General features: G+C 40.6%; 1 non-coding gene across 1 annotated transcript; it reads right to left on the bottom strand.

The window, feature by feature from the left end:
• Positions 1 to 1,979: 1,979 nt before the first annotated feature.
• On the bottom strand, positions 1,980 to 2,086 carry LOC145080632 (small nucleolar RNA R71). The gene has a single exon (XR_013695227.1). It is a non-coding gene; the product is annotated as a small nucleolar RNA R71 (small nucleolar RNA).
• Positions 2,087 to 6,713: the final 4,627 nt, after the last annotated feature.

Below are 6,713 nucleotides of genomic sequence, written 5' to 3'. Positions count from 1 at the left end.
GCACGGTTATCTATAACTCACGACGTGAATTTCTTATTATTCACGACGTGAATTTATGGATATCAGCAACTATATAAATCCTTGACCATTACGAATAGAAATTTTTTTTGGCTGGAGAGAGGAGTTTCAGAAGACGATTTTAAGGAGAGGAAAATTCTGGGAAGAGGCTTTCAACACCAAAAAGAGTAAAGGTCCATAATTTAGTTTAATTTAGTTTATTAAGAACATGTTTCCAATCAATTCAACTTGTGTTAGTTTGTTAGTTGCTATGATGAGAAGCTGAATCTAGCTACTCTTGTTTAGCTAGATGAAGCTTCCAACTTATGAATAGCTCAATTTTTATGGATTAATTTTAGTTGGTAAAAATTGCTTGTGTTTGATTGGTACTACCTAGCATGCTTATGTTTGTTTTTCTAATTGTTTGATTGCATGTTTTGTGTAGCTTAGTGACCATTAACTGCATGAACTTGTTTACCTAATGATTTAGTGAACATTGAATTGTTAGAGCTAGGATTGACCAATCTTAGTTAGTAATTAGAGTAAATAAGCTTAGTTGTGCTAGAGAACGTGTATTGTGACCATAATTGCGTTTATATAACAAATCTTACATAGCATATTTACATTCATAATTAGTTCTGTGTTTAATTATGTGTGAACATACATGGTTTGACATGAATTAGTTAATTATTGGTAAAGTTAGAACTAAATTACTAAAACAAATAAAAACCAACTTAATAATCCGTAATCATTAGCTAGCCATAAGGAAGAAGTGGATTCAAACTAAACAAGAGTGTGTTTTTACTTATTGAATTTGATTTAAGTTCATCTGATCTTGTAAAATCAGATAAAACCCCTTTTAAACTTGTTAATAATTAGGTTAATTTAATAGTAAATAGATTAATTAGTAACACCGTTCCCTGTGATCGACACCCGACTTACCCAAGCTATATTGTAATCTGACTAGGTACACTGCCTATAAGTGCATAGTTAGTTTAAGTTTGTTAGGTTATAAATATTAAAATTAGTGGGTACTTTTGTGCACATTAAGTTTTTGGCGCCGTTGCCGGGGAACGACACGTTTATTAGTTTATTTAGTTGCATTAAATTAATCGACCCCTTTTTGTGGAATAAAATCTGCAATAAAAAAGGTTAATTGGTTATTTATTTTTGTTTATTATCTTAGCATAGTTAATTAGCATATAACAAAAAAAAATTGTTTTCTGTTTCTGTCACAAAATTCACGACGTGAAAGCTGTGATTTCAGTTTTTTAGTATTTTCTTATTTTAGTTCAGTTTTACGTTTTTAGTTTAACAAGTTGCAGGAGTTCATGACCAGAGGCTCAAACACACCCTTGGTGCCACCACTTGAAGATCCCGAGTCTACAATTCACAAGAAAAAGACGCCCTTACAAGAATTGAAGTCAGCTTTTTCAAGGAAGTCAGGAAAGAAGACAGGACAGTTAAGTTCATCCGCGAGGCACAAGAGCAAATTTGAGCACTTGGACCAAACACCCGTCCAAACCGAGTCCGAATACGATACCGAGCCGGAATTTGAAGAACACACGAGCGAACCCAAGAACGAGTCAAGGAACGAGATGGCAGCAATTGAAGAGATGTCCATGGGAGCTTACAAGAAGCGGATCCGAGACGATATGGGTCCCTGCTTAGTCCAACCCGCAATACTTGCCACTGCCACATTCGAGTTGAAGGGGCACATCTTGACTGCACTGAAGGATATCCCATTTTTTGGGAAAGATCATGAGGATGCTTTTAAGCATCTAGATGAAGTCAATGACATTGCAGATTACTTCAATGTCCCAAATGTCAACAGAAACACAGTCTTGCTTAGGATGCTTCCCATCACTTTCAAAGGAGCTGCTAAGGAGTGGTTAAAGTCACTTCCACCGGGTACAATTACAACTTGGGCTCAAATGCGTGAGCAATTCCTGGACCAATTTTGCCCGCCATCCAAGATAGCCAAACTCAAGAAGGCGATAGCCAACTTTGAGCAACAGACGGGGGAGTCATTATATGAAGCATGGGAGCGGTACAAGGGCTTGCTCAGAAATTGCCCTCAGCATGATCTAAATGTGCAACAAGAGATGTCAATTTTCTATGATGGGGTCAACGTTATGACAAGACAACTCCTTGATTATCAAGGACCTTTGACAAAGAAAAATCCAAGGGAGGTTAAGGAGCTGATTGAAGAATTTGCGAAGCACTCTCGCGAATACCACAACCCTAGGCAAAATGGAATCAAAAGCAGTGGAGGGTCCCAAACTGAAGAAATAGCAGCTGTGATGGCTATGCTGAATAATTTGGATCGAAGGATAACACAAATGGACCAGTCAATACATGCCATAAGAGTAGGTTGCGAGAGATGTAGTGGTCCACACTTGACCAAAGATTGAAATTTAGATGAGTTTGGGAACAGAAAAGCTCTAGTGTGCTACTCAAGCGGGGATAAGTTGGATGAGGACTGGAGGAAACCGAAGAAGGAGTGGCTGCCATATGAAGAGTATAAGAAGCAAAAAGAAGAGAAGTATAGGCAGACAGGTCGAGGCTTTTATCAAAAGGAGCAGCCACTAGCCGAGAAGAAACCCGATCTAGAGACTATGTTGATGAAGTTTATGGAAGCTTCGGAAAAAAGACACGATGCGACTGATTCTGCTATTAATGAACAGCAAAATTTAATTAAGAATCAGCAAGCCTCCATCCATAACCTTGAAGTTCAAGTTGGTCAACTAGCCACTCTAGTTCATGAGAAGTTATCCCCAAAAAATACCGAAATAAAGACCCAATCTCATGTAATGGCCATAGACACCGAAGGAGAAGCCATCTCTGAGTTCCTGGAGGCATTGGAAGAAGAACCACAGCAGCCCGATCCAAAGATGAAGAAGACCAAGCTCGGAAATCATGAAGCTGCTGAGTTCCAGAATTCACGACGTGAACCTTGTATGTTCACGACGTGGGCCCGTCATGAACATAAAAATTCTGTAGTTGGTTTGGTTTATCAGCCGCCTTTGCCTTTTCCTTCCCAAGCTACCCTTAGTCCACTGGAGAGAGAGCATAGAGAGTTTGTCAAGCATGTGAAGGGGATCCCGATTAATAATCCCTTTGTCGAATCCTTATCCAAAACTCCTAAGCATCAAAAATTACTGAAAGATTTGATAGACACTCACAAGCAATTAAAGAAGCAGTCTAAGGTGGTTCTAAGTGAACAAAGCTCAAAAATTGTGTTGGGAGAGACACCAGAGAAGATGGGGGATCCTGGACGCCTCACTCTTCCGTGTGAGTTTGGTAATAAATTGAAGGTTAATGCTTTAGCCGATTCTGGGGCTAGCATTAATTTGATGCCTTTTTCATTTTATAAAAAATTGGAAATTCAGAAGATGAAGGCTACAAAAATGATGATTCACATGGTGAACCGTTCAGTGACACAACTCCGGGGCATAGTGGAGAATATTTTGGTAAAAATTGGAAAATTTGTTTTTCCAATAGATTTTGTAGTAATGGATATGAAGGAAGATCCCAATGTTCCAATTATCCTTGGTCGTCCATTGCTTAACACTGCTGGAGCTCTTGTTGATATCCGCTAGTCTAAGCTCACCTTGAGAGTTGGAGATGAAAAAGAAGTTTTTGGGATAGAAGATGGCTTCCCAAATGAACATGTTCAAGAAGAGGTGTTCACAATTAACAAATAAAATGAACTAGAAGAACTGGAGAAGCTTATGGAAGAAGAGATCAAGGTAGTTCATCAAGTCAAAAGAACAAAACCTAGAGCATCTGTTCCATTTTTGGTTGAAGTCATAGCTTACAAAAGTCCACCTTCTTGGGTGAGCAAAGAGGATGAGGAGATGACAAGTGATGAAGAGGAGGTCACTTCAAGAGTGACAAAGCCGGTGGTGAAAGAGGAGGAGGATGCGATGAAGTGCAAGGAAGAAACTAAGGGCACAAAACGCAAGCTTGAAGAAGAGGTGAAAGTTAAAAAAGAAAATTCAAAGAAGGCATACAAAAGGCGAGTTCAAGCTTACAAGAGGCGATTCAAGGAACAAAAGATCCTAGTGGTGGATTCTTCCGAGGACTCAACGTAGGAGGCACGGAGTCCAGCTCAAGACTCCAAGAAAAAGAAGCGCTTCTCGGGAGGCAACCCGAGTTTGGTTTGCAAATTTTTTTCTTTTTCTTTTTGCATTTTAGTTTTAAAAACTTAGATCAAGTCATCCAACTCTATTAGAACATAATGTAGGGACCTTAAAATGGAAGTAGTGATAATTGAGAACTTAGTTTAAACTCAAAATTGATTTTTCTCTTTTAGACTTAATTCACGACGTGAATTGTGAATGAACCGGACACATAATCTATGATATGGCTTAGCCCATTAGACTAACAAGCCCAAGATCAGTCCGTGAGTACATGGCCCAAACTTAAGCGCAGACACTATTCACGACGTGAATCTTACAGAATTCACGACGTGAATTTTCAAAAATACGGGACCACAGAATATATCCCTAGAAACCAGTAAACCCTTCAATTGTTTATTGTTCACGAAGTGGAAGCAGAAATTGGTCCCCCCTTGGTCCCCATTGCTGCGATTTTAGCCGACAATTCTACTAATCACCCTTGTGCTTACGTAATACTTCCAACAAAGGTAATAATTATTGATTATTAAGTTTAATTTTTGCCCTAGTAGATAAACTTAGGGTTATGGTTTGTTAATTGAGTGAAATGACGAAATTAATTTGTTAAAGTTCGTAATAACCTTTGAATGTTCATGCTAAGTGTTTGGAAGTAGTATAGGATTAAAACCCATGTATATTTTGACTGGATTTTTCCCCGATTGTTACGATTCTGCCTTCTGGGATTGCAAAATCACGACGTGAATCTAACAGGATTCACGACGTGAATTCTGGGGCTGAACAGAATTCATTTTCCTCTATGTTTAATTTGTGGATATTTGTTTTGGCTGTTTTTTTCCTTGTTTTTGCAGGAATGGCTCCAAGAAGAGAGGTTCCAGCTGGGGTTGCGGGTTTGCACCCGTTTTAGAATTTTTCCCGTAACAACGCCCCGTGATGTTTTGACCCGTTGGAACAACAGATTGGGATGGCTTTATAACAGGGAAATTGCAGTTGCTCCAACAGTCAATTGGACAAGATTGAGGGAAGTAGGGCTCGTAGACCGGGTGGGCCCGTTTTTGACAAAGATATTCATTGGAAATGGGTATTCGTTTACCTGTTCTGGTTGGCATAATTTGTTCCGGGTGCAAGAGCGGGTCTACAAGGAGTTTTGTGTCGAGTTTTTCGCAATGGTGACATTTCAGGAAACGGTTCAAGATCCACATTGGCCACAGGCGTTGGTATTTAGATTGGGGGGCTGCTAGAGGATATGCGGAGGGTGTCACGGGGTATTCTTTTTGGCATAACATTGCCTCCGGGATGTTTAATTCTGGCGTATCTCCCGAGAGCAGTATTCGGTCCCCAATCCATCGTTTACTCCACCGGTTCATCACATTTTCCATCAACCATAAGAGGCATGGCGACAAAGTGACTAAGCAGAACTTATTTTTCTTATGGTGCATCTTACAGCCTGGTGTCTGTTGCAACAGCCCGTATTTTCTAGCCCGTTTTCTGGCTGGGTCTGCAGCGAGTTCGCGCCCTGGGAGCCCCATTTGTGGGGGGCATTTTGTTACTCGTTTGGCCCGTTCTTATCATTTGGTTGTTCCCGATATTACTAGATCCATGACGTGTGTGGACGAGCATGACTTTGGTATGGGATATTTGGAAACTATGCGGGTGGTCAGAAATTTTGGATCGCATTGGGGCATAGTTCCATCAGATGTTGAGGGTGATGATGAGGATGATCAGTCAGCCGACCAACCTGCGCCAGAGCCGAGACCAAGGCGCAGGAACGTGAGAGGAAGGGGAGACCGCGGGTAGCCGATACACCCACCTGCTTCCATGGTTGGTGCGCCTTTTGGGAGTGATATGGCTGGTTACTTTGACCAGTTATCGTCGAGTGTGAATTGGATAGGCGACACTATGGAGAATGTTGTTTGGCATCTTGGGGTGGAGCAGCCGCCTCATTTAGGGTATCATTACCCGATTTGCCCACGATGGTCGGAGTATGCACTACAAGAAAAAGACCCTTTTATGACGCGCAAACCACGACACTCATTGATTTATGTTACGAAAATGAGAGTGACATTAAAAAAGTGTCATCTCTTCAAAAAATTTAAGGATTTAGGGCGCGCATTATTGAGTGCCCTTAAATTATTGTCATAAGAAAAAAATTAAAAACACGGAGGGCGCTGCATCTTAAATGCGCGACCTCTATGCGTGTCGCTTTATAATTTTAATGAACGCGCGTTTAGTAGGGGGGATTAAAACCCTAAAAAATCCCGCTTCTCACTCTATCCTTCTCCTTTTCTCTACAAACCCTAATCCGCCTCCACCACTACTTTATCCTTAAGGAATAACACAACCAAGCTGGTATCTCAGATCAACTACTTAGGCATGAAATCCCCAAAAAAATTAAAACCCAATAAAATTAAAACCCCGCTTCTCACTCTCTCCTTCTCCTTTTCTCTGTAAACCCTAATCCGCCTCCACCACTACTTTATCCTTAAGGAGTAACACAACCAATCTGGTATCTCAGATCAACTACTCCGACATGGAGTTAACCCCAACACGTATAGTTGTTGCGGAAGATGGAGAAGG

Source organism: Lactuca serriola, chromosome 1 (assembly GCF_051521515.1).
Source record: "Lactuca serriola cultivar US96UC23 chromosome 1, Lser_US96UC23_V15, whole genome shotgun sequence".
Lineage (NCBI taxonomy): Eukaryota > Viridiplantae > Streptophyta > Magnoliopsida > Asterales > Asteraceae > Lactuca > Lactuca serriola.
Note: the sequence above shows the minus strand (reverse complement) of the source record. Positions and strands in the feature narration are given on the sequence as shown.